Source organism: Mustela nigripes, chromosome 5, assembly GCF_022355385.1.
Source record: "Mustela nigripes isolate SB6536 chromosome 5, MUSNIG.SB6536, whole genome shotgun sequence".
NCBI lineage: Eukaryota > Metazoa > Chordata > Mammalia > Carnivora > Mustelidae > Mustela > Mustela nigripes.
In genome coordinates, this window is record NC_081561.1 from 110,578,857 (window position 1) to 110,605,722 (window position 26,866).

Consider the following 26,866-nt stretch of genomic DNA (forward strand, 5'->3'; position numbering starts at 1 on the left):
GACGGGCCTTGGGAAACTGTGAGGAGGCATCCCGCATCTGCTACTACTCCATGTGATCCCTTCATTTCAGGTGAGTTTCTATGTCCTTTGCTCCTTAAAGTTTTTGTGGTTCTTTGTCACCAAACCAAGCTCACCTCAGATGGTACATTAACTTCTTTCAATATAATAAGCTTTTTTCCAAACATCCTGTCAATTTACATTGTGGATTCATAATTGTTATAATAAGACTTCAGATAAGACTTTAGATAAGACTTCAACTAGGTGGTAAGTTCTTTAAGGACATTTTTTTTTTTCTTGTATCTTTCATAAATTGTATCACATTGCTTTGCTGGTGCTTAATACATACTTGTTGAGTAAATGAATGAACACATACCTTTCTCAGTACATCTTGAGTGATCTGTCATGGAAATTCATATCTAGAGACTTTTGAAAGTGAATTTTATATCCATAAATGAAACTGTTTTAGCCCTAGTGGCCTATCATTTCAAAGAGTTTTAGTACTTAGTGACCATTTAATGTATGGATTATTGACCTATTCACTCATATTGCAGATGCTTTGAGCTGTCCAAGTCTTCCAACAGAAATCCACTACAGACTTCAAGATAAATGACTTAATAGTCTTTAATGGTTCTTGTTATGGATGGCTGTGCCCTTAATTGATGGTTAAGCAGATTAACAGCTCACTGGATAGATTACTTTGCTCTGCTATACATTTTAGAGAATGAATGTATCTCTAATGGTTCAAGTCAAATCAAATACTTGCTGAACTTCCACTATGGGCAAAACACTGTTTAGGTACTACAGTGGGGTTGATGTGGGGGTGAGAATCAACTTTCAAAACACACAACAATAACAAAAAGCATGCGGTAAAAACGTCAAAATCAAATGTAGGCATCTGTAATGGATGCTCTCTATGAATATTTGCCAATTTTATATCAATGGAGCACTAACAAGAAATGGTATCAGTCATTATTCTTTAGAATGTCTAAAACTGATATTTATTGAGTGTTTGCATAGGCATATTTAATTGTGTTAAAAAAGTTTTACTGGATATTATTGTTCATAAAACATGAAATTTAAAAAAATTAATAGTATTCAAGTAATTAAGAGATGTGTTAGCAACAGAAACAGCAGCTTCAGTAATCATGGCCATGGTTAAAAACAAACAAAAAAACCCTTGTCAAATACCATGCTATGTATGTTTTCTTTCTTGCTATAATGTCAAGTCTAAGAAAAGATTTGTTGCAAATGAGAAGAGGGAGGATTCCTCTGTCTACTCACAAGATTGTGTGTAATGGTTAAGAATATGGGCATTATTACCAAACAGACATTATTTTGAATCTCCAATTTTTTTTATTACTGGCAATATGAAGCTAGACAAGTTACTGAACCTCTCTGTAGTTTCATTAGTTAAGAATTGAGTGTAATACCTACTTTTATGTGTGGGTCTTTAACCAGGTAGTTATGAGTGCCAGCACATAGCTTGCACAGTCAAAGTGTTCAAAAAAAATAGTAACGGGGCACCTGGGTGGCTCAGTTGGTTAAACTCTGACTCTTGGTTTTGGCTCAGGTTATGATCTCAGGGTCCTTGGTACAGAGTATGTTTGGAATCTCCCTTTCCATCTCTTTCTGCCCATCGCCCTTCATGTGTGCACTCTCTCTCTCTCTAATAAATAAATAAATATTAAAAAAATAGTAACAATTATTATTCTAATTATTTTGTTTGTCCGAAATTCATGTGTCTGCCATGACTGTAAAAATCTTGCAAAGTCATTAACTATTAGGAAGCAAGTGTTTGAAAAGCCAAGGTGAACTTTGATGATGAAGTGGACAGGGGCACAGCTGGAGCTGGACTGTGAAAAGATAGGATGTCTGTAGGACAAGCTGGTGAAAACCAGAGATAGAGAACTGTGGTTGCAGGAACTCAGTGTTAGTAATTGTGGAAGGAAAGGGAGGATTATCACTGTGTTTTCTCCCAATAAGCCCATGAAGATTATTTGTTATATCTAGTTTAAAAGAAAAAACATTACCAGAGAGCACACTTTGCTCTTTTTTGTTTATCTTATAGAAATGATTACAATTGCAACTTAATACCTGAAAAATATTTCAGGGCAGAAGGGGTGATGCTTGTAGATGCTTATAGAAGGATAGTAGTTGTGATGTTTCTCCAAAAAAAGGAAGAGATACAATACAAGGTTATAATATAATATAATATTGTTATTCTTCCTTGCATCTATGTGCATAATTTTTTTTTTTTTAAACCTTATCGAGACGTTTCTTGGCTCTTTGTCTTTCCTCAACATTGCTGCAATTTACTGGAAGGTCAGAGATCACAGAAATCCATGTGGTACAGAAAGTATAGTGAAGAAAGACTTTAGTTTCTCATTAATGCATTCTATTTACATAAAATGGAAATGCTTGATAAATACAAATAAATCTTAAAGAGTTGGCAGAGGGATAAAAACCAGTTTTCCTCCTGCCCATTAAAGGTGCCTTGTGGCTACCACAGAGGAACCCACTCACACACTGTCGGCTCCAGTGCTTCTCTCCGAAAGCAGGAGCTGGCAGCCCAGGTTGGCTCTAAGATTTCAAGCCCAGAGTCAGCTTCCATTTCCCATTAGGCAGGGTAGTCTTGTGATTCATTGCCAGTAGCCTGCCCCTGGAGGGATGGTTAATGAGGTTTGAAGTTTCATTTAAAGTTTCTTTTCAAAATCCTTTTCTTTCCATGAAGATGAAAGTCAAGAGTTTCCAGATAAGCTTAGCTGGAATGCATTCCACTGCTCTGAAGTTTAAGAATGGTGAAAAAAAATGTGGGTAGAAATGCAGGGACCGTGTCTGATTTAACTGGGTGGGACTTCCCCAGTGTTACCTGCTGAGAGGTTTCTTGGGCAGGTACCAATTTGCCTCAGGCATTTAGAAGGCTTATTTCTTCAGGTGGGCTGGCCCATTATCTCCTCAGGGCACAGGCCTGCTTTCCATTAGTGCTGATGTGAAGGGCGTGCTCACTGAATCATGAGTGCACAGACAGGAGTGTGAAAAGCAAGACTGGCGCTGTCGAAAGGAGTCAGCAGGGCAGGAGGAGCCTCTCTTGAAATGGTGGCAGACATTCTTGCCAGGAAGTATGCACATCTTGACGTTTCTATTCCTACCGTTAGAAGTGGAATTGGGAGACTTTAAAGACAATAGAAAACCAAACGCAGAGCGTGAAAGTTTCTACTTGGCCCACAGGGATCAGCAGGGTAGGGGGAGAGATTTTTCAAACTGCCAGAAAAGCAGAACAGAAAGAACAAGAGCAATGAAGATATTATGGAAGAGCTCGTCCGAGCCAAGCAAAGGAGTGAGAAACACAGGGTACACCGTGAGTACAGGTGTGGCTTGCTGCAGCAGAAAGCTTCTGATCTCGCTCTAGTGGCCACACTCCTCACCAGCTCTGGAGAGTGTGGAATTCCAACTTTGTTGCTAAGTAATAATTTGTCACTGTTGGAGGCTCTAATAAAAGCTATTTATACAGATGTCGTCCTTTTGAAAAAGGTTGAAGTGGGTATGAATAGGGGAAGGTCTGTAGCCAAATTTTGGGTTGTTATGACTTGGGTTTCATTACAGCTTACTTGGTAACCTTGATGTTATTTTGCAGGGACTTTTGTGTCAGCCCTCATTTCACTGGGTCAATTAGTATTTCAACCAACATGGATTAAGTTGACTTCATAGCAGGAAAGCAGTCTTCAGACTATCAGAATAATTATGGCCAGTGTCATTCTGTCATGTCAAGCACCAAACTCTAGGTGCATGTTTTTAAAGTCTGGGCCCAGCTATCTTTATCAGAATCACATGGTGTGTTTGCAAAAAGGCCCCATCCTAGATCTGCCACAACAGAACTTGATGTACATGCATGAACACACACTCAGGGGACCCCCAATAAATCCTATGTTTAAGAACCACTGTTTTTGTAGATATTTATCAGTTCTAAAATATAGGTGGGCAATATTTATACAGGCAGTTTTTCTTCCTACCTACCTTTATGTCAGTTAAGGTGAAATGTACACGCTGTGGTAGCAATGATCCGTAATTCACATGGCCTCCCTAGAGGTTCAAACTAAAAGCCTTATGCTTTCCTGGAAATCCAAACTGCAAGAGCAAAATTTTCACCCTTAAAAGTAATAATAATAATATCTTTCCAAATCCTGGGCCTGTCAAATACATTTCAGTAGGTTAAATAATCACCTTGAACAATTCTTTAAGAAAAGAAATGCCTTTTTCACCCATACTTCTTTTTATAGTTTAATGTAACCATGTTCTTCCATTTAAAGATTTTATTTCTTTATTTGACAGAGAGAAAGACAGAGAGAGAGAGCACAAGCAGGGGGAGCAGCAGGCAGAAGGAGAAGCACTGAGCAGGGATCTTCTTTGAGCAGGGAGAAGCACTGAGCAGGAGCACTCCCACTGAGCAGGGAGCCCCATGCAGGGCTCAATCCCAGGACCCTAGGATCATGACCTGAGCGGAAGACAGATGCTTAACCAACTGAGCCACCCAGGCGCCCCTATGTTCTTCCATTTAGATTGGTCTTTAAAAACCTGAATGGTCTCTCTGTCTTTTTGGAACTGCATCGTAGAGGCATGCCATCATAACACATGATATCTGTAAAGCATGTAGCAGAACGCTTGTCATACTATGATGCTCAGAAAACGAGCCTGGTGTTTTTTCCTTCCTCCCTATCTCCTTCTTTCCCCTCTAGATGGCTCCAGAAATTCGTATCAACTTTGCGGTAACCACCTTTCTGATTCATGATTTCCAACTTAAGCCACAGGCAGTCTATTCGTCCTATTTATAACATTGGAGGTAATTACAGGTACCATTTGGTTCTTAATTAAAAGCATCTTCTTTGCTTGACTTAGTCCTTCATGTAAACTTGGAGGGGTATGCTTCCTACAGAGTCCCTGCTCTCAACATGGCCAATGGAGAAAGAGGAGAAGATAAATGTGGGGAATCCCTTTATGGAAAGTGTACACATTCTGCTTCCTTTTTGTCCCCAAATGGGGAAAAAGTAATATCCATGTTTCTTTTTGAGAAAATGAATAAAGCCATATCTTCTCATCAGTGTGATTGCAGTTTTGAAGATTTTAACTAGACTAAGGACACCTTTGTTTATCTCTTGTGCTGACATTATTGTTGCCCTTGGATCAGCTATCCAGAATCTTCTCATTGAGCAGCTCCCACTACAAAGTTTGAGAGAGAGCATTACATTTTACCCTTTACTTTCATGTGTATAATCATATGTAATCACACAAGTGCTCCTCAGGAGGCACAGGGAAGTCATTTTTTTTTTCTGGGACAATCCCTGCTCAGTTTGCCAAAGATCTTATGTTTTATTCTCTTAGCTGGTATTACAGAAATACTCATGAAAGTTACCATTTATTTTTAGAGATCATTTGGAAGTGTTTCTGGATTACAATTTTAAATTCAGAATATAGGTCACTGGCTGAATGCTGTCTATACAGCTATCTGTATCTGTATTTATAAATAATTTTAACCCCATTCCTGATGCTCCTTTAAAATTGTCTTAATTTTCTAGGGCACCGTTACACAGATTACAGATCTTGAAGCACGTCCATCTCTTTCACATGCTGCCTTTGCTCTTCATGATCTCTAATTTATGTATTGGAAAATCCTATTAAACCAGACTGGACAAGGCAAACAATAGCAATTTGCTTCTTCAGTTGATTGCAAATGGGGCTTCTGGGTTACTTGAGTACTAATAGTTTCTTTTCTTCAGTTTGAGTTGCACTGGGATTTTAAATTTAAAAAAAAGTCAACTTAATTTCCAGTGCCATTTGTTTTGAAGAAAAAAGAAAAAACAACAAGGGATGTTGGGAATCTCTGAGGTCTTTACACTCTATCTGAATTTGAATTTATAGTTTGTGGGGAGAATTTAGAAACAAAGTTAACATTAATGAAGAAATTAAAGAAACAAAGTGGAAGAGACTCAGAACAGTAGGAGCATTCTGATTTAGATGTTAACTTTGAGGTAATTTGGGGGTCCTAGATTTTTACCAGAAGCCAACTGGTTCAAGATTTCCAATTTAAACCACTTACAAAGGTGAAAAATTACTTATAAAACTAATGATTTGAGTATGGGACTGGAGAGGTTGATGTTCAGAGAATATGGCTAAATGGCAGAGGTTCTCTGAATTTCATATGTTTTAGTATGGTTTCTTCTTTCTTCTTCTTCTTCTCCTTCTTATTCTCCTCCTTCTTCTTCTTCTTCTCCTCCTCCTCCTCCTCCTCCTCCTCCTTCTTCTTCTTCTTCTTCTTCTTTCTTCTTCTTCTTCTTGTTCTTCTACTTCTTCTTTCTTCTTCTTCTTTTTAAATAAGCTCCACACCCAGTATGGAGCCCAATACAGGGCTTAAACTCAAAGCCCTGAGATCAAGACCTGAGCTGAAATCAAGAGTTGTATGCTTAACCAACTGAGCCATCCAGGTGCCCCTCAAATGGTTCTTCTAAAGACTGCTGTCTTTGAGGTCAATAATGAGTTGGTGGAAACTTGGGATGTCAGTATTTCCTGGGAGGACTAAATCTATTTGTTACTTCTAATTTATGCTCGATAGGAGCTGCTTAATAGGTCAATACCTGAGTGATGACAGCCTCAGGAAGTGGCAGTCTATGTCTAGGGAAAGAGGGAGTGAATCGAGGGAAGATGCCTCAATCAGAAGAGGATGGAAGGATAGAAAGAAGGAGGATGCAAACACTTTTAGACTAGAAAGTTTAAAAGTAATGATTATCTACTGGAGTAACTTGAGAAATCTTAGTAAGTATAGAAATCTACAATAGGTACTTTATACTAATAAATATGATTATTTATTTCTCCTTTTATCAGGATACTTCTGTTGATAATCATGGGGGAATGTCCTCAGAATGATCCTGAGTCTTCAAAAAAATATATTCAAAATTTTCTCGGCTACTCTCCAATCCATTGTTTCTATTCATTTCTCCTTTGACTCTTGGTCTAACTTCTATTTCATTTTTTTGTTAACCAAATCCTGAAAATCATAAAGTTTTAAATAAAGTGTAATGCAGTGAACCATTATTATTATTTCCCCACTGCTTGGCCCAAGGTCAAGCATAAAGTTGTTAGCTGTTGAAACTGTTAAATCAAAGAAAAAATACATAGACTTATTGGAGTACTATCCATTTTACTATACACAGATGGGATGTCTTGGCTTTTCTCAGTGAGGACTTTGGTGTACATTGCTTTGTATGTATAGTACTCTACACATGTCTTTCTGTCTCTAATGGGAGACTCTCTCTCTCATTACTTTATATATCTCTTTAATCTCAGCCTGGCCACTGCTGCTCAGTGAATGGTAATAAGTGAAAGATTGACTGAAGTATAGAGAAGACATGAATGTTCCATGGGCCATTTTATTTGACCCTTCCAGTATCCTCTCTTTATTGTGAATACTGGGGGATGCTTATAGTCAAGGCGCCTGCTAACAGCTGCCTGTGGTTCAAGTGTTTCTCTATATTTTATGTAAGTTTAATCCAGATGTTAAGACCATTCTCTAGAGTTTAATGGTGCTGGGTTTATGGCATGTAGCCCAGAGAGGAATGTTCATATGGTAATACATAACTTGGCTAGAGAGGAGAGCTGGGAGTTGAATCCAGAGTATGTTTCTTCTGTTCCAGGCCAAACTGTTTTCCTAAAGTACGAGAAATGTTGTACTGGGGATAAAGTGTCCTCTTAAGTGTTCTCACCTCTAGTAGGAAAAATTCAATTTCCCTGAAAGATATGTCACCACTTTTCCCTTCCTGAGACTTTAATCTCTATATCACAGTGGAAAAGGCACTGAGGATCAAAGATGCAATACAAATTACTGGGTCACATTTTGAACCCTACTTGTGTGGTCATCAGAACGTCTAGGAGCTGGAGGAGGCTGGCGGCAGATGGAGAGCTGTGGGAGTGTTGCAGGAACAGCAGGGAAGGCTGGTGAAATTATCTCAACACAGAATGGTGATTTTGATACTGTGTTCTGCCACCAAGCACAGGTTATTAGCTGTAAAAAAAAAAAAATCAATTTTCTTTGATAGTGTCTCTATGTCCCTTACCTCTTCTCTGAAATTTAGGTGATGACCAAACTAACTTCAGACAGAATACTGTAGAGCACATTATGTGTTTATTGTATTTAGTTGCTTTGGACATTATAAAATCAATAGATTATGATGCTGAAGCCAAATTTCAAAGTGTATACTGTATTTTTCCTATCTCCCTTGTAATTTTAATCAGATAAGGTTTTTTGTTTCTTGTCCAATGCCATTTGGCGAGCATTCAGTTTCTTGCAAAAAGCTAAGTGTAATATGTAATATGCTTCAGTCTAATCACAATGTATTTATTTAGTTCATAATATGTGCAAGTACATAGAAAGTGCTGTGAAAGAAATAAACTTTGTATTAGACACAGCATTCTTCCACTTTTACAGAATTTACTCCTGGATGTTAAATTCTTGCCCTTTTTACAATTTTTGAGCTTATCCTTTTATGACAAAATTAATGTAACCTCATTATCATCAAATTGGAAAAGTAAATAGATATTGTAGTAAGTAATATTGTATTCTATTAAGAACTCTGTTTTCTTCCAGTCTTTTTTCCTGGGCATGTGGGTTAGAATCTCTTTGTTACAGTGTACATGTATGCTTACAGCTTCTTTACCTTTTACAATATTATAAACACTGTCCATTTTACTACAAAATCCTTACATTTTAATTGTGAAAGGTTATGATACTTTGAAGAATAGATGAGAGATACTGTTCAAGTATTTCCTTGTTTTTATAGCTGTAGCGACAGCATGAGATGGTGAAGTGAGCATGGGTATTGCCCAGAAATTGGGCTTGGGGACAGACTCAATTACATTTTTGCTCTGTGATCAGAGGCAAGTTATTTTTCCTTTTTGAGCCTCAGTTTTTCTATCTGTAAAATCTGCCATGTGTTTAGTAAATGTGTGATCTGGAAATGATAGTTATTATCACTTAGGCTCTTTCCAGTTTTTGTCATTATAAATAGTGAAATGTGGATCATCTTTACATGTATAACACTTCCAGATTTTATATTATTTTCTTTGGCTAGAACTCCAAGTAGAATTTCTGGATTGATTTATTTAAGGATTCTTGACTTGCTTTTTCGTGTTGCTTCCCAAGAATTTACTAATTTAAATCATACTGTCAATGTATGAGAAAACCTCATCTCACCTTTTATTTTTCAGGTGAAACTTAAAGGCATCCATTTAAATTCCTTCTGATGAAAATGAAATTCTGATTGTAATGTTCAACCTTCTCATTGGGAATATCATATGTCTGTCCATTTACTAAAATATTTTCTATTTTTATGAACATTTACATTTTGTTCATATATCCTACTTTTCTCATCCAGAACATGCATTAAGCTTTATGTGTCTTATTGCTATTGGGAATATACATATATTAGAATAATTACAGATTTTATAGATATTTATGTGATATGATTATATCATATAATCAGTATTTATCACATTTCTTTAATATTCATTCCTATTTTGTGTGCTTTTGCATCACCCCTCTTTTACAGTTAGAATTTCCAAAATAAGTAGCAATAGAGATAACAGACAGCCTTGATTTATCGGAGTGTAAGATGACTTTTTCTAAGACGACATTTCCCTGTTCTGAGGAGACTATGCATTGAGCAAAAAAAAAAAAAAAAGGTTGGAGTCCATTGAGATTTGTAATTGGCAGTACTATATTAATGTTTTCAAGAACTCTTATAGTAAGAAATATGTTTAAACTTTATTCAACTCAGTATTTCCCACACTTATTTGGACAAGGAATCCTCATACCCTATCCCCCACACCTTTTTTTAGAACTGCTCATATTAACATTTTAGAGAATGGTATTTCTGACTAACTCCCATTTGGGAGATATTCTGTAATATACCCCATGAAATATAATATTGGGATTAATTTGGAAAAGATTTTAATAATGTCAAGGAAGTAGCCATTTATTCCTTTTTAAAAATGTCATTAAGAAGGGGCGCCTCAGGGGCGCCTTGCTGGCTCAGTGGGTTAAAGCCTCTGCCATCGGCTCAGGTCATGATCGCAGGGTCCTGAGATCAAGTCCCACATTGGCTCTGCTTGGCGGGCGAACCTGCTTCCTCCTCTCTCCCTCTCTGGCTACTTGTGATCGCTGTCTGTCAAATAAATAAATAAAATCATAAAAAAAAAAAAAAAAGAAGGGGCACCTAGGTAGCTCAGTTGGTTAAGCGTCTGCCTTCAGCTTAGGTTATGATCCTAGGGTCCTGGAATCCAGTCCTACATTAGGCTCCCTGCTCAGCAGGGAGTCTGCTTCTCCTTCTGACCCTCCCTCTCTCGTGCTTTCTCTCTCTATAATAAATATATGAAATCTTTTAAAAATGTCATTAACAGGAATGATTATTAAGTGTCTTTTTAAGTGTCTGTTAGATTAATTTTTGATATTTAGCCTACTAATAGGATATACTATAAAGTTCCTCAAGATTGAACCCTCTTTAAAAATCCTGGCATAATAACGACTTGGAATTGGTGGATTTTTTTTCAATACTCCTTGGTTTCTCTTTGTTGCTATTTTGCAATAACTACTATAATTACAGTAATTTTTGCATCTACAGTCTTAAGTGAAATTGGTCTATGATTTTTATTTTTGTATTAATGTCATTAAATTTTGGTATCATGGATATATATTCATTCCATTGAATGATGTGAGTAATGTCCTGTCTTTTCTCAATATAGTAACTGTTTATATTGGGACTCCTTTGCTCCTTGAATGTTTGAAATAATTCCCTAGCTAATGGGCTGAAAGCTTTTAAGGGGGATATTCTTTAATAACCCTATCAATAATTTCCCCAGTATTGCTCTTGTCAGGTTTTCTTTTCATTATTAAGTCAGTTTTCGTGATTTATATTTTTCATCAGAAGAACTATTTTGTTGGGATTGTCTAATTTATTTGCTTCTATATAAAGTATCCATAATATACTTTATAATTTTCAAATATTTTCTCTACTTGTTTTTCTATATTTTCTTTTGTCTGAATTGTGCTTTCTGCCCTTTTTCTAAGAGCTTTGCTTGAATTTATTAACTCTACTATTTTTCTCTTTTTGATTTCTGAATTTACTATTATATCTTCCTGTTTTCTGAAGCCACTTGTATTTCTTTTCCTAAATTATGAATTTGATTATTTTTCCTTTTCTAGTTTTTAAACAATAAGAACACTTGACCATAAAATTGTCTGAGTATAGATCTATGACTTCTATAAAACTTAGTGTGTTTTATTACCATTTTGTTGTACCAAAATAAGATTTTATTGTGTTATTATTTCACCTATTGAGGATCTCACGAAAAAATCCCCTAAATGGGCCTGAGATTTGTGGCTGCCGTTCATTCTTTTTTCTTTCTTGTGTTCACTGCTAGACTTCATAGGGCTAAGATGGCTGGCCAGGAGCAGGCTATGCTAAAGTCACTGCACTCCATGTGAAAGTTTGACTCCTTACCTACTCAGAGAGAGAAAGCTAGCTACGACCTTCAAAGTGTCTGTTTATAAGCCACTTTAAATTTATTTAACAAATATTGATAAATCAATTACTATGTGCCAAGCATCACTTTCAGCATTTTGTGAATATTAATCCAATTAATCCTGTAACAGTTTTGTACTATAGATATTATTCACCCCTTCACAGATGAATAAAGTATAAGGCACAGAGAGGTTGGTGAGAGTCAGGACTTGAACCTGGTGGGTCTTGCTCCAGAGGCTGCAGTCCGAACAATTCAGTTAAACTGCTCTTTTGTTTTGAAAGTCTGCCTGCTTGTTCCTTTGATACTAGTATCTTCATAAATAAGTTAAAATGTCCCACTTTGTACCCTGTTGAAAAAATTTTAATTGTCTGCATAGACTTCAATACTACCCCAGAAAGGTAATAAAAATGGGTGAAGGGAATCAGGAAATGCCACCCCAAAATATGGAATCTTGGATATTTTCAGCAGAAGGAATTTGAGAAACAGTCAAGCAGGAAGGACTCCTTGACCTCCTGCTTCTCCCCTGAAGCCAATCACAAGACCCTTTGGTGAGAGGTGCCCTCCCTGTACGGGGAGGAAAAGAGCATCTTTATCTCTGGAGACTGAGGGATCCTGGGAGGAATCAAAACCAACAGTCTTTGCTAATTTCCCCCAATTTAATAACCTTAGCTCATACCTTTGTTCTAGCATGTTTTCCCAAGACTTGCCATTCTTCATCAAGCCTCATTTAAAAAAGCTCAGACTTAAATGTTTTTTCAAGTCTTTATTTCCTTATGATGGCTCCCATGTCACTGAAAACATATTAAATACATTTGTTTCTTTTTCTCATGTTAATCTGTCTTGTCAGTTTAATTTTTAGGTAGAGCTAGGGACCCTAAGAGGGCAGAGGGAAAGTTTTCCTTCCTCTATAGAGGTCAGAACACACCTGTCTTATTCTACTTGCTGGAATGATCAGAAAGCCTGATCATTTCCCTCCCTGTGGTAGTTGCAGGCTACAGACTAAAATCTGCAAGCATGCTTATTGCCAAGCCAGTCTTAACAGCTGCAGAGTCTAAAATGTTCAGATCCTTGAAAACCTCACCATTGGCAGGGGGGTGCAAGCAAGATGGACAATACTGAGACTGTCCTTGGCACTACCTTCAGTAGGGAATAGAAGGAAAGGAAACAGAGATTGGTGGTATTCTTGGTATTCTGAAGTTGCTGTCCCAAAGGGATCAAAAGAATGAAAGCAAGATGTGGTTCAGTTAAAGTGGCCCTGACTTTGGAGGTCTGACAACAGGAAACACTTAAGTGGCTCAGGAGAAACACAGGAACCTTGCTTCTGATGGTGGGTTACTCCATACAGGGTGCCCCACTGAGCAGTTACCTCCTGGCCAGTGGATATCTACAGTTCAGTCTCTCTTCCATTTTGTAAATGCAGTTTTGAGTTTATGTTTAAACAGCTGCTTGTTTTCTCTGACCAGGACATCAAAGAACACAAAGAACATCTCATCAGTTTTTGTGTTGTCCTTCAGTTTCAGCTCCTCTGGAGAAAGTGCTGCCTAGTAAACCACACCCCTCCCTTAGCAAATTTTACATATACCTTATCGTGTATATTTCACTCAAGACCCTGCCACATATAGCCTTCAAATTCTATAATAAACACACAGAAAATTAGCTTTATCTATATATATATAGATAAAGATATATATATATAGAGAGAAAGAGAGAGAGGGAGAGAGAGAGTTCCTCCTTGACCCAGTTGTTTGTAAGATAATTCTATTTTTCCCCCAGTGAATGGAGATTTAATTAAAAAATATCATTACTTTTAGTTTTAGTGTATTGTGGTCAGGGAATATGTTTACTTTTCTCTCTGTGCTTCTATACATATATCTTTTGTTTTTAGTGTCAGTATTTGATTTAACAAACACATATAGTGTTCTTTTTTTTAAGATTTTATTTATTTATTTGACAGACAGAGATCACAAGTAGGCAGAGAAGCAGGCAGAGAGAGAGGAGGAAGAAGACTCCTTGCTGAGCAGAGAGCCCAAAGTGGGGCTTGAACCCAGGACCCTGGGATCATGACCTGAGCCAAAGGCAGAGGTTTTAACTCACGGAGCCACCCAAGCGCTCCACACATATAGCTTTTTAATGAATGGGACAGTGATGTAACATCAACCACACTCAATGGCACTATACAACATAACAAATATTAGCTGTGTCATATTTAGCTAGTGAAGTTTTGCATTAGTTGCTAAAATATGATCATACAGTGAAGATATAGATCATAGACCATGCAGTCTTATCTTTTCCCAAACCAGTTACAGGTTTTTGTAGGCCATTTATTAATTTCAGGATTTACCTAAAAACAATGTCACCTACTTGCAGATCAGCTCTAAAATATGGAAGCTCATATTTCATAATAAAAGCATGATATATTAATTGTAAATCATGTCCCAACTCTTGAGACTTTTTTGTCTCAAGACCTTTCAAATCCATTTCCACCAATCAACTATATCACTTGCATCCTTTGGTTCTTCATGACACCTAATTTTTTGAACCACAATATTCTTAATAATAGACTAAAATGGGTTAATTGTTGTCCTATGATTCTTCTGACTAAGAATGATTACCAACATGGTTCCGGAATCACTTGAGTGCCATTTCCCTAGAACAGAGATTCTCAAACTTCAACAGGCATTAGACTCATCTATCTACTTCCAGAGTTTCTGGTCTGGCAGATCAGCACGGTGCCCAAGAATTTATATTTCTAACAAATTGCTGGGTGATTTTGATGCTGTTGGTCCCTGTCTGTACTTTGAGAACCACGACTCTAGAATCACATAAGACGTGTACAGAACTTTGCTCCAATGTCACCTAAAGGGATATTGTCAAACTTGTCAAGTCCCAAAGCTCAATCCAGTGGTCTTGATTGTAAGTCTGAAAAACCTATTCTTCTCCAATAATAAGTGCTTCTCAGAGTCTATCTTCTCAGCTTTCTGGCTGGCTTAGTCTTAATTTGGGGGGGGGGGTGGTTATTGTTCTCAGACATCTTGTACAGCCAGAGGTTGGTACGCTTTATTTCTGTGGCAGGCATCATTTGAAATATACAGACTCTTTCTCTTTCAAGCACCTGAAAAGAACTTTTCTGTACTTTGATCTGTTCTCTTGCTTACAAGAGTGAGGTAGAATGCAGAAATGGTGCAGCAAAGACGGATGCTCCTACAAGCCAAACAGAACAATTAAGAGTGTTTAGGGCTGTCCAGGCTTTTGCTGAATTCCTTTGACTCTTTATTGCCTCTGGGTGTGCACATTTTTTTGATGCTCAGATTATATGATTTTTTTTTCTAGTCGAGACAAAGGAGAAGAATTAACTCTCTTTTTTGGGGTGTTTTTGCTTCATTGCATACCAGTCACAGCACTTCTTGAACTTCATGGAGAGATAGGAGGATTACCTCAGAGTAATCAGTTCTGTGTCATCCACGAATAAGGTTACAAAGAGAGACTTTCACATTATCTAAGATCATCTTTAAACATATTTGTTTAGGCACAAATATTCCAATCTAGGTAACCTGTTTAGTGTTCATTCATCTTTATATTGATGATGTTCTTCTGAATTTTTACAAATCCTTAAAATGTCAGCCCATTTTTTTTTTTTCCTGATTCTATTTTTCTATCCAGATAGGAATCGGGTTAGGTGTTTCCTTATGGTAACACAAATAAATTAACACTTCTAAAGGCAAAACAAATTGGAATTCTTTATTATTTCAGAAAATGAGTCTAGCTCTTACTCCTGTTAATATTTTTTTTGTCTTTGTCATCTTAAATATTTGTAAGCTTAAAACACTTTTTTTTGTAATAATAACATGTTTTCTGACTATGTGTCAGGCAATGTCCTAAGCATTTCACATGTCATTACATGCTTTACCAAATTAGTAGATATGCATTATTAAAACCTCATGGGTTTCTAAAAAATTAATCATTTTGCATAAAGATTCAGACATTTCTCTCAAGCGAACAGAAATAATTTTTCTTGGTCATTATTTCTTGTTTTCCTATCTTGTAAGGGTTCTCTAGAAATTGATTTTTGATTTGCACCAGTTGTTTTAATATTCTAGTGTTTCCCAATTCTGTCAGTATTAGGAGCTTCGATGAATACTGCAATTTTCTCTGGCATTCAGGGAAGCTCAATATGCTAATTAAGAGATGCTGATCAGGAGATGTTAAAATTTCTTTTAGGATCTCAGTTAAATATAACACAGAGATTTCTGACAGAAAAGAAATGGGTGATAGCAAATATAGAAGCAGGTGGCAGAAACTGTTTAAAAGATTGCTAGATGTCACTCTGGAAGAGTAAGCAAAATAACACTCTCCTGAACAGAAAAGTTTAACCCTTGAGAGTGATTACAATCCTTGTACCTAGCATAGAAATTCGTTCATTCATTTGCTGCTTGAGCCACAATCATGAGCCGTCCTTTACTGTGGTCGTGGCCCTACACTGAGGTGAAGCTACTGCTAGGAAGTCCTGGTTCTTGTCCTTGAGGGAGAAGCTCCCAAAGGGCAGGATGGTTTGAGCAATGCTCACCTCACCCCTGCAATTTCACCTGTAAACTCATAAAATGCTGGAGAAAGGCATTTTCATTTGGGATATTGTTACTGAGAACAAAAGGCAAATGTAGAGAGTGTGAGCAGTGTTGGTGGTGGTGGGGAGGAGTGACAGCTGGTGCAATGGATGCTTGGGAAGTTCTGTCCTCTCCTTAGGAGGCTAAGAAAGGGCTCCTCCTCCAATCTGCCCCAGGTCCAGGGTTGAGAGCTAAGTGGGTGACACAATCCTAAGGGAGGGGGCAACATCTGGTCCTGGGGGTTTTGGGGACCCAGAGTCAGGTGATGTCTGATACCTGAACTGGATGAAGATAATGCTTACCTCGAGCTGAGACGATCACACTCCTTCCGTGTACAAATAAGGTGGAGGGCTCATTGCTGCTTTCTCTTAATAAAACCTCTTTCTACATCATTTTGTTAATAAGTTTGGTGGAATTATTCTGAAAGATGGAATTCGTCAGTTTGGGCATTAGCCTCATCCTCTCTCAGATAACGTGGTTCCAAAACTGCCACAGACAACCCTGGCAATCAGATCATATAAAATATTCAGTACATTACCATGATGCTTTCAGTTATGATACTGTTAAACTTTGAGTAGGAATTCCATAAACTGAACTTCATTACACTGTATAACACAACATAATATAAAATAGCACAGCATAACATAACATCCCTATTAAATCCTTGTCAATAAATAACAAGATTAAAAGGATAAAAGCACATTATTTTCTCAGCCGTCTTGAAGTATCAGATTTGAGCATATCAGCGTCATTTAACCTTAGGCATAATATATTTCAGGTCTCCCTCTCCCTCTCTCTCCCTCTCTTTATAATTCCTCTTCTGATCACGTTTGATGGAATGTTGTTTACACTATTCGGGGTAGCCACATAGTATGTGCCTCTTCTGTGCTGGGCATTTTGTATATATTATTGCTAATATGCAGAAACTCTACCAACATAGGTATTACTATTTCTCTTTTTCACTGAACTCAGATTTGTTGGGAAGAGCGCAGGCGGGACTCAAACCCAAATCTGACAGGTGCCAGAACGCAGAGGCAGAGCTTCCTTTCCCCAGTGTACAGCCTCCGCCGGAGAAGTGCTTTCTGCTCATATTTATAACACATCTAATCAGGGCCACTTTGGACTATAATTCTGGCCTTTCCTCGGATGAAGAGAGTTGTAACAAAGAACCTCAGATCTTTCCTAAAGTGAGCAATCCAAAGAGCATTTACCAGGTTGAAAACTTGAAACAGACCTTTCAATCTGGTTCGATGTCTCCCGCAAAAATAATATGACGGGTGGCTGCATGGGCCTCCTGGGGAACACTTATCCTGCATTGCATAAAAATCCCAAGAGTCAGAGGCTTGCTGCTCTCCCCCGGGTGGACAGGTACCACTGGGTCAACAACGAACCGATAATGTGGTGGCTGGGGATTCGGGACAGAGCTCAGAGGAGCTGCTTTATTTTCTCTAAAACAAAAGGGCATCTGAGTTTGAGAGGCCCAAGAAACAGAAAAAGTAATCCCATCAGGGACAGGGTGACATCATGGTTATATTCTTAGCTGTACTTTTAATTCTTCCTTAATTCTATGTGAAGTTTTATGTAACACCAATGAATGTATTCAGTAAGGTGATAGAATGAAGATATTGACTTGTGATAAGATTCAAGGAATTATGAAAGGGAACAGTTGAAATAAACATACTATGTTTTTAATAAAAACAAAAAACACAAACAGAAAAAAATAACTGTCCTTTGTGCCAGCTGTCCTTGACAACTGATGAGATTGTAGATATAAGAATCAAAAAAGAATAATTGTAGGGCTCCTAGGTGGCTCAGTTGGTTAAGCATCTGATTCAGCTTGTGTCATTAGCTTGGGGTCCTGGGATTGGGTCCACATTGGGTTCTCTGCTTGGTGGGGAGTCTGCTTCACCCTTTTACTCTCCCTCCCTTGCAAATAAATAAGTAAATAAATAAATAATAATAATAATTTTTTTAAAGCGTAGTTGTAACATCAAATACAACACTTAAAAAGGAAAGCAATGTTGTTAAAAATATAATATTTTTCAGTGTTGTGATTTAAATAACCTTTACTTTTGTATGGTTGTATGTGAGGTAGTGTAGCTGGAATTCAGCGCCAGGAATCAAATTTGACAGTTACTTAGGAACCAGAGTGTATATGGTTCACTTCTCTTCCCCATAGAGACCAGAATGATAGGTTGCATGTCCAGCCTACAGATAGCTGGCCGCCTATCAGTAAAGATTTGCCCTGAGCTGGTGGTCTGGGAGATTTAACCATGCCCCCACTCAGTAGGCTCCACAGCTCGAGGTGTCTTCTAACATCCAAACTTGACTCAGCATTAGGCCGTTTGATCCATCCTCCTATGTTGGATCTGAGGGGTCGGGGGAGTCATTTGGAATGTTTTATTCCACATCCCTGCTGCTCTTACTAAGTGTAGATGCAAACGCAGGAAAGAAAGGTTGGAGCTGGCCTTATGCTTGCACTATGGTGAAGGGGGTAAGTAGGACAACGCCGAGGATGGTTACGCACTAATCACTTTCCTGGAGACTTGAATTTAGCATCATGGTCTCCCCTGTTCCACGTCATCTCCACCTGAGGCTGGCCTGGACCCAGGGTCATCTGAGCCCAGAGAGAGCATGCCTACGTTTTTAGGAGTCTGTCCTTTGTGTGTGTATGTGTGTGTTTAAAGATTTCATTTATTTATTTGACAGACAGAGATGACAAGTAGGCAGAGAGGCTGGCAGAGAGAGAGAAGGAAGCAGGCACCCTGCCGAGCAGAGAGCCCGATGCGGGGCTCGATCCCAAGACCCCGAGACCATGACCTGAGCCCAAGGCAGAGGCCCTAACCCACTGAGCCACCCAGGTGTCCCTTTTTGTGATTTTATGTGGGCCAGCCTCTGTGCCCTTGCATCATTAGCTAATACTCCCGAGATAAAAATATCTCAGAAACCAAACCGCTGTTCTTCAACTGCACAAATGACTTGGCGGAGATAACCCTGGAAATAGGACCATTTTTCCAAAGGAAGAAAAACAGTATGTTAAGAACTGATAGAACAAATGTTTGAAGATGTTTTTGTCTTGTAATATGTGTGCATCACACAAGGTGGCAGAATAAGCATAAGGCGATCCTCCAGCGAGGCTGGACGCTGCATTGTTCACAAGGCAGGGGTGAATTATCAGCCCCTACCCTGCAGCCTCGGCTCCAGCTGCTACTTCTTTCTGCGTGTGCTCACACGTTTGTGTTTAAGTAGAGTGTGGCACATCGTTTCATAATTTGCCGGCACACACTCAAATCCTTCGCTTTCAATGAGAAACCGTGTTTAATGATTAGACTTCACTGGCTTCTTGAAAATATGCACTGACTCCTGGCTCCGATTTATATGCCTTCTTTTGATTGAAAACACACGCTTATTCTCCATCAGCATTCTAGTTCAAGTCAAGGGTATCGTAACAGCTCAGCCACAAGACAGTTTTATAAGCTATGGTATCAAATTTTACTTTTTTTCTTCTCCATATAGGATGTGAATGTGAAGTTAAATATTTATTAAATATTTGTCAAGCTTATTAACTCTGTTTGTTTTTCTCCATAAGGAGAATTAAAAGTCCCTGGATTTATTTTTAAATTTAATTGAATGGTTAATACTTAATTTTAATCATTATTAATTCAATTTTTAATGTAGTCATTTTTATGGCCGAATTAAATATTTTACCAGACTCAGGCTTGTGAACAAGGCCATTAGCAGTGGACTACGTAGGACTGTCACACCATGCATCAGAAATACTATAGAACAAATTTATTTGTACTATTAACCTATTCAGTACGAGAAAATGGGTCATCTCTCATAGTCATGGGGAAAACATTGATTTGATTTCCAGAATAAAAAATGGAAGCTACGCATGAACCTCATGTACCTCATTTCTCATATAAAATTCGCATGTTTTACTTAGCCTCAGATGTTTTAACTGATAGAATTTATTTTCTAAAGTTCTTTATAGAAAATATTAGGCTGGACCACGGGATGGTAAAATGCCCATCCTTCATAAAGTGGGTCATGTAGTTTACCAAACTAGACTACCAGGTAGATAGATGACTGTTGCTGATGATCTGTGGTCACTTCTCTCTTATGATCACTTTTCCAAAGGCTTTCAATATGTCTGGAAATCCTGTTGGTTCCTGCATCTGTATCTCTCCTCTCTTTGAGCTTCAATTCTAATCCTTATTCTAGGCCTCCTGCGTTTGGCTGCATCTTGTCATTCCCTCATCCACCTAATACCCACCAGCAAGTGCTAGAGCTCACTCATACAGGCTTGGGAGAGTCGATTTTACACATTTCTGCCTCCCCACCCCCCGAATTCTGAGATTAGAGACCCCAGGTTGATGGCTTGGGATTGGCCATGGTAGTAGAATTTACACCACAGAAATCAGCAAACACTGCAAAAAATCAGGGCTCTTCCTCCTCTCCTCCTGAACCAGTTAACGTGCACACCACAGAGTAATACCATGGATTTGAACGAATAACCCCAACTCCAAGTGGCTTTTGTCATTCCCCCCCACCATCCTGAATTTATAGTTAATGGCATATTATATGAAGTTACACCTTCCATGTGTTAACTTTCATAACTAGAGAATTTATTTGTTCACAGAACGATGGTATTCTTGTCCATGTTTAGGGACGGCAGATGACTGTTGTGCGGCTGGTGTGTCATTTGAGCCATTTGTGCATGCAGCAGCTGGATGGAGATTTAAATGGAAAGTGTCTCCCCCTAAAGACCATGCCAAAATTGAACTGCAAATAGTCTAAGCACCACACTGAGTTTAGTGAAATATCTAGCCCTTCTTGAATTTGCTGGCTACTCCCGGAGAGCTTGGCATAATAGAGCAGTATAGAGCATTACAAAGTCACAAATTTGATTTTTGAGAGAACATATGAGCTACTTTATCTTATTCTTAAAGATTTTATTTATTTATTAGAGAGAGAGAGAGAATGAGCAGTGGGGAGGAGCAGAGGGAGAGGGAGAAAGAAAGGAAGAGGAAGAAGCAGAGGGAGAAGGAAAAGCAGAGGGAGAGGCAGAAGCAGAGGAGAGGGAGAAGCAGAGGAGAGGGAGAAGCTGGCTCCCTGCTGAGCAGGAAGTTTACACAGAGCTCTATCTCAGGACCCCGAGATCATGACCTGAGCTGAAGGTAAATGAATAACCAACTGAGCCACCCAGGCTCCCCATGAGCTACTTTATCTTGAGGGCTTTTGTCATCCTGGAAAAGAGATGTCCTGACTTCCTGTACTAAATTTGAATATTGTTACCTGGAAGTGAAACAATCTGGCAGAGTCAAGAATTCAAAGTGTTTAAAAGTTCACAAGAATCCAGAACATTCTTTAATCTGAAATTCAAAGCCCTCCACACTATTTTCCCAACCTACTTCCCAGTTTATCATTCTTTGTGATTTCTAGTCACCCTATCCTTTCTTACCCTTTATCTTCTGCCTGAAGTTTCCTTTATCCTCTTTTATTTTATGTAAACTTCATCCTGTTTCAAGATGGATGTGAAATTCCCACCCTTCCCTAAAGCTTATCCTGGTCTACCCACCTGGAAATAAGTACATCTTCTACAGAACACTTCCACCATTATCTATACACATGTGAGGTTCCTTATTAATTTTAACTATATTTACATGCATGTTTTTTTCCTTCTACTAGAGCAGAAGCCATGTGTGCCTGTTACTAAAGTATTGAGGCTTAGCTCCCAACTCCGCCTCCTCACTCTGCTCTGTGATGCTGGAGCTGGGGCTCCGCAAACCACACTGTCTCCTTTGCCGGCTGCTCCCTCTTAGGTTCTACTATTAGTGGCACCAGGAGGAGAGCCTGGAAGGTGGTGACTGAGAAGGGATATGTTCCTTCCTGTTTGCTTGCTGTTTCTGAAAATACTGGACCCCGTGATGGCATGTCACCTCCTTGGCCACAGTAGCTTCCAGCCTCCACAGCGCACCCCACGCTGCCCCTCAGAGGCAGCAGCAGCAGTGCAGTGCCTTGTTCTCAGGCCTCTCAGTTCTGGCCCCTGAGGCTCCACCTCCTCTTTCCTGAGCAGCCGCTGAGTGATGCCCCCTCCTCAGACATTGGAGCCCAGATCCAAGGAGCGCCTCCTCTAGTTTCTAGGTTGTCCCTGTATTTCTCCAGCTCAAGGGCGCGCTGCTTCCTCTGATTATTAACCCTATGTTACCTCAGTCTTCCCTCTAAAAGGCTTTTCAGTGCTCCCAACAATTGAGTCACCAATATCCTATAACAGATTTTCCTGTTGAAATACCCAGTGTGGTTTCTGAGCTCCTCACCAGACCCTGATGACTACACAATGACTGATCCATCTGTGTTTCCTCCTTTGCCCAGTGCCCCGGCCCAATTCCTAACTGCCTGGGTTGAGCTCAGTAATTACTTAATAACCATTAGTTGAATGAATGAATGACTATTTATGAAGATAAAATATTCTGCTATCTTTCATTATTCTGTCTTTTCTCTATTGTTTTCATGCTTACTATGCTCAAATAGGGGCTTCAGTTAACATTCATGGGCATTTTTGGTTGGATCAGAGATCATTTCCTTGGGGTTTATGGTATGGCTTAAAATGCATGACTTGTCACCATGCTTTACAAACAGCAGAAAATACCATCTGCATTAGTCAGCGCCCCTTAGTGTTGGCTGCTCTTCTACAGTTTTCCATACTGAGAGAGAGATGACTTCCCTCATGTGTACTGGTAACTAAAACAGATCTGATTTATGATGTGCACGTCAAGAAGGAGAAACCACTGGCCACACTTCCATTCTCTCCTAAAAATTGGTAAGGCTATTTTTGAGGATATGATTTAAGGGCAGATTTTGGAGAAAACAGCTGCTCTACAAGCATATGAGGAATTGCTACTCTAAACAGAGCAAACTTTGCAGGAGGCTGAGGCATTCCCCATTACAGCAGAAGATAACAGCAGAGCTGGGGGGAATGTAGAACTGGACCAACTGGGTGATCAGCAAGAATGTGATTTCTAGTCTGGATTATGTGAAATGCTCAAGTCGGATGTACCTAAAGGTATACCTAGGGGATGCTGGTATAAAGAGTGGACACACCCAGATCTCTTCCTCATTGGTTTTTAGGGCTTACATCAACTTAAGCAACTGTTCTCATTAAAGTGCCTTTGAGAAAACTCCTTGAATACAGGAGTGAAATTGTTAGTTACTGCAATGGCAAGTGGTGCGAGTGTTTTCTCTGAGTATTTTACTGATTCTGATCATTATTAGCATAGTACTCCAGTGAGTAAAGATAGCATCATTAAGCAGTCAAGGGAGGTAAGCCATACCCTAAACCCCTTGTTCCTACCTAGGCTGTGTCCTTTGGGAAACATCTGAAAACAATTCCTCACCAGAGATGTGAGTTTGCTTAATATACGCTCTGCTAAATATAAATAATATAAAGGTAAGTAAGTTACTGCTCAGCAGTACTGGGGATCCTCTCCTAAATAATGGAAATCTAATCTTGAGCACCTATATTATAGATTTTGGATTTGGATCATTTTTATAACCAAGAGAATATTAGCAAACTTCAAAAATACATACCTTTGCTCTTCAAAAAGGACAAAGAAAATGTATTCTGAATTGGGACGATCAAGTGATTTAGGGGTATGGCTAGGAGACAGATTATGTCTGTCCATTGGGGTAGCATGGAATGGTGTAACCACTACAGGCTCTGAATCAGCACAACGATTTCAGCCTAATCTCTGCTAGCGAACCTCAGCTCCTTCTGTAAAATAGGGATAACAGGTTCCAGTGAGGGTCAAATGCTATCACCTTCCTGAAAGTTCCCGTGACAATGATGGCTTGTAGTAGATTCCCAACCTGTGCTGGCTGAGCTGGAAGAGGCAGGTGTAAAAGCTGGTGTAGGAAGTCACCGTGGCCTCTGAGATGTTCGGTGCCGATATACAGATCCCCAACTGGCCCCAAAGGGTCTGTGACACCCTGTGTTCACCCCCCAGGGGAACGGAACTTAATACCTTCCTCTAATCTCTGGAGCCAGAGGTCATGTGTGAAAATCAGTGGGGCTAGGATGCAGAGCAGGGAAGATGGATGGATCTATGTACATGACCTCAGAGCAAATAGTTTGTGAGTCCCGGAATCCTTTCCCAGCTGCCAAGCCCCTCAAATAAAATCTCAGACCTGCTCCTGTTGTCCCACTACAGCCGCATCTCCTTATCTTTCTTCAATTTTTCTTGCGTCCATATTGCCAAAACATCATACCTCAGGTCTGAGCCATATTTTGCTATGACAGAGCTATCTGTACCTGTAAATTCCACACTTCAGTGCAGTTTGAATTCTAACTTTTATAGTTTTTCTTTTCCTTCCGGACTGTGTACTATTTCTTTGCACTGCTATAAATTTTCTGAAGTCATCTATGCTTCTAGTAGTCCATGCCCCATCTTCGAATTCGCTATTTCTTATTAACTATAAAATTAGCAATCTGATCCCTACCTTTCAGAATTACATGGAAAGTAAGCAGAAATGGGTGTTGATAAAATCCCAGGTGACTTTCTTCTGGGTCAAGTGCCTCAGCTTTAGTGCCTGGGGTTTGTGACCTATTTTGACTGCTCTGAGATCTCTTTCTGTTCTTCCTGGTTTGTAGCTAGTTTCTGGAAAGGTGACATTGCTTATTGTAGAGTTCTAGGTGAAATATTATCGAATTGTTCTTAATCCTCCTCCGGGAATACAGAGACCATATTACTGATTCACTGGGCACCTGCCATTAAGTGGAGAGAAGCAGCATTCTGGGCTGCCTCATTTTTCAGGACTCCCGGTGTTGATAAGAGGCATTCAGAAGAGCTTGATACAGACACTAACTTATCTAGTCTCCTTGGCAATTGCTTGCGGATGAATAGGCAAGTCAAGTCCTCATAAAGAAAGGTCAGGATGAAGGTTAACAAATATATTTTTGAGGCTGGAGACATGAATAAGCAGAAACTGTCAGAGGTTCAAAGGGAAAAGAAAGGAGAAAAAAGAAATTCAGGACCATTTTCAGACCAGCGAGGAGAAAGAGAGCAGACAAAGGAACATATGGGGGAGGAAGTAGAGAAAGAATTAATGAATGCTGGCATACTGACCCTCAACTGCAGCGGGAGCAGCAGGTCCAGGGAAGCGTCCCCTGACTAAGACTGATCGCTGAGCGCAGACACAGCATAGAAGGTCCAGCTCCAGGAAGGTCCTTGGAGAGAAGCACAGTGTGATTAAGATGCAGTTTCTGCTTAACCCAGACCTGGGAAAGTGAAGAGAAAGCGAAAGGTGAGTCAACAGGAAACTGTGAGCAATACTGTGGCAAGGAAAGAAAGTTAGGGAGTCAGAAGGTGGAAGAGTAGTCTGAAATAAACTGTGCAGCTTGGCAGGCTGGGGCAGGGGTAAGCGGTGGTAAAGTGACGGAAAGTAAGGACCCCTTGTGTCCTCTGCTGAAGTCTGGAAAGCCAGGCACCTAGGGGCTTGGAACGAAGGACTCCATACATTACATTGACACGGAGAGGCACAAAAGACAGTTACATTTGGGCTGGAAGGGTCTCTAGGGGAAGAATACTGGTCATGGATACGGTGAATCTGGTATGCTAATGTTCTCCAGCGGCATTGCAGATTGAGTTTGCCTCTTTGCTGGGTACTAGCCTAAGACTAGGGGTCACTACCTCCTCTGATCCAAGCCACCATCATACCTTGCCTAGATTATTTAATAGTTTCTTAATTGGACTTCCTGCTTCTCTCCTTATCCTCTAAAGTCTTACTTCCAATAGAGCAAGCCAGACTGATCAGATTTATGTATGAATGTATGTATGTATGAAAGAATGTACTTTATTTACTTACAGAAAATTTTTTTTAAAAGATTTTATTTATTTATATGACAAAGAGAGAGATCACAAGTAGACAGAGAGTCAGGCGGAGAGAGAGGAGGAAGCAGATTCCCTGCTGAGCAGAGAGCCTGACTTGGGGCTCAATCCCAGGACCCTGAGATCATGACCTGAGCTGAAGGCAGAGGCTTAACCCACTGAGCCATGCAGGCGCCCCCTTACAGAAAATTTTATTTCTCTCTCTGACTGAGAGAGAGAGAGACAGAGAGAGAGGGAGAGAACAGAAGCAGAAGGAGCAGCAGAGGGAGAGGGAGAAGCAGATTCGCCACTGAGCAGGGAGCCCAGTTCGAGCACCTGTCCCAGGTCCCTGGGATCATGCTCTGAGCGGAAGGCAGGTGCTTAACCAACTGAACCACCCAGGCACCCCCAGAATGATCTGTGTTAACCTGTAAATCAGATCTTCTCTTTTGCATAAAACTGTGTGATGACTTTCCATTTCATCCAGAGTAACAGCCAAAGTTCCCACAAGGCTTTACAAAGCTTTATGGATCTGCCCCCTCCCCGCCAGCCCTATTCTTTCTGGGGTTCCACTACTTACAACTCTTCCTCTTATTCACTCTGCTCCAGTTAAATGCCCCCTTGCTCTTCCTCCCACTATCCCTCCTGAGGGCTTTTGCTCTGGCTGCTCCCTCTGCCGGGAATGTTCTTTCCCCCGGATAACCACGTGGATAACTCCGTCACCTTCATGGAATCCTTGATCAGATGTCGTCTTCTTGGAAAGGCCTTATTTAAAATTGTAACCACCACACACCCTTTTTCTTCCTCTCCCCTTTTCATTCCTGCCTTTTCTTC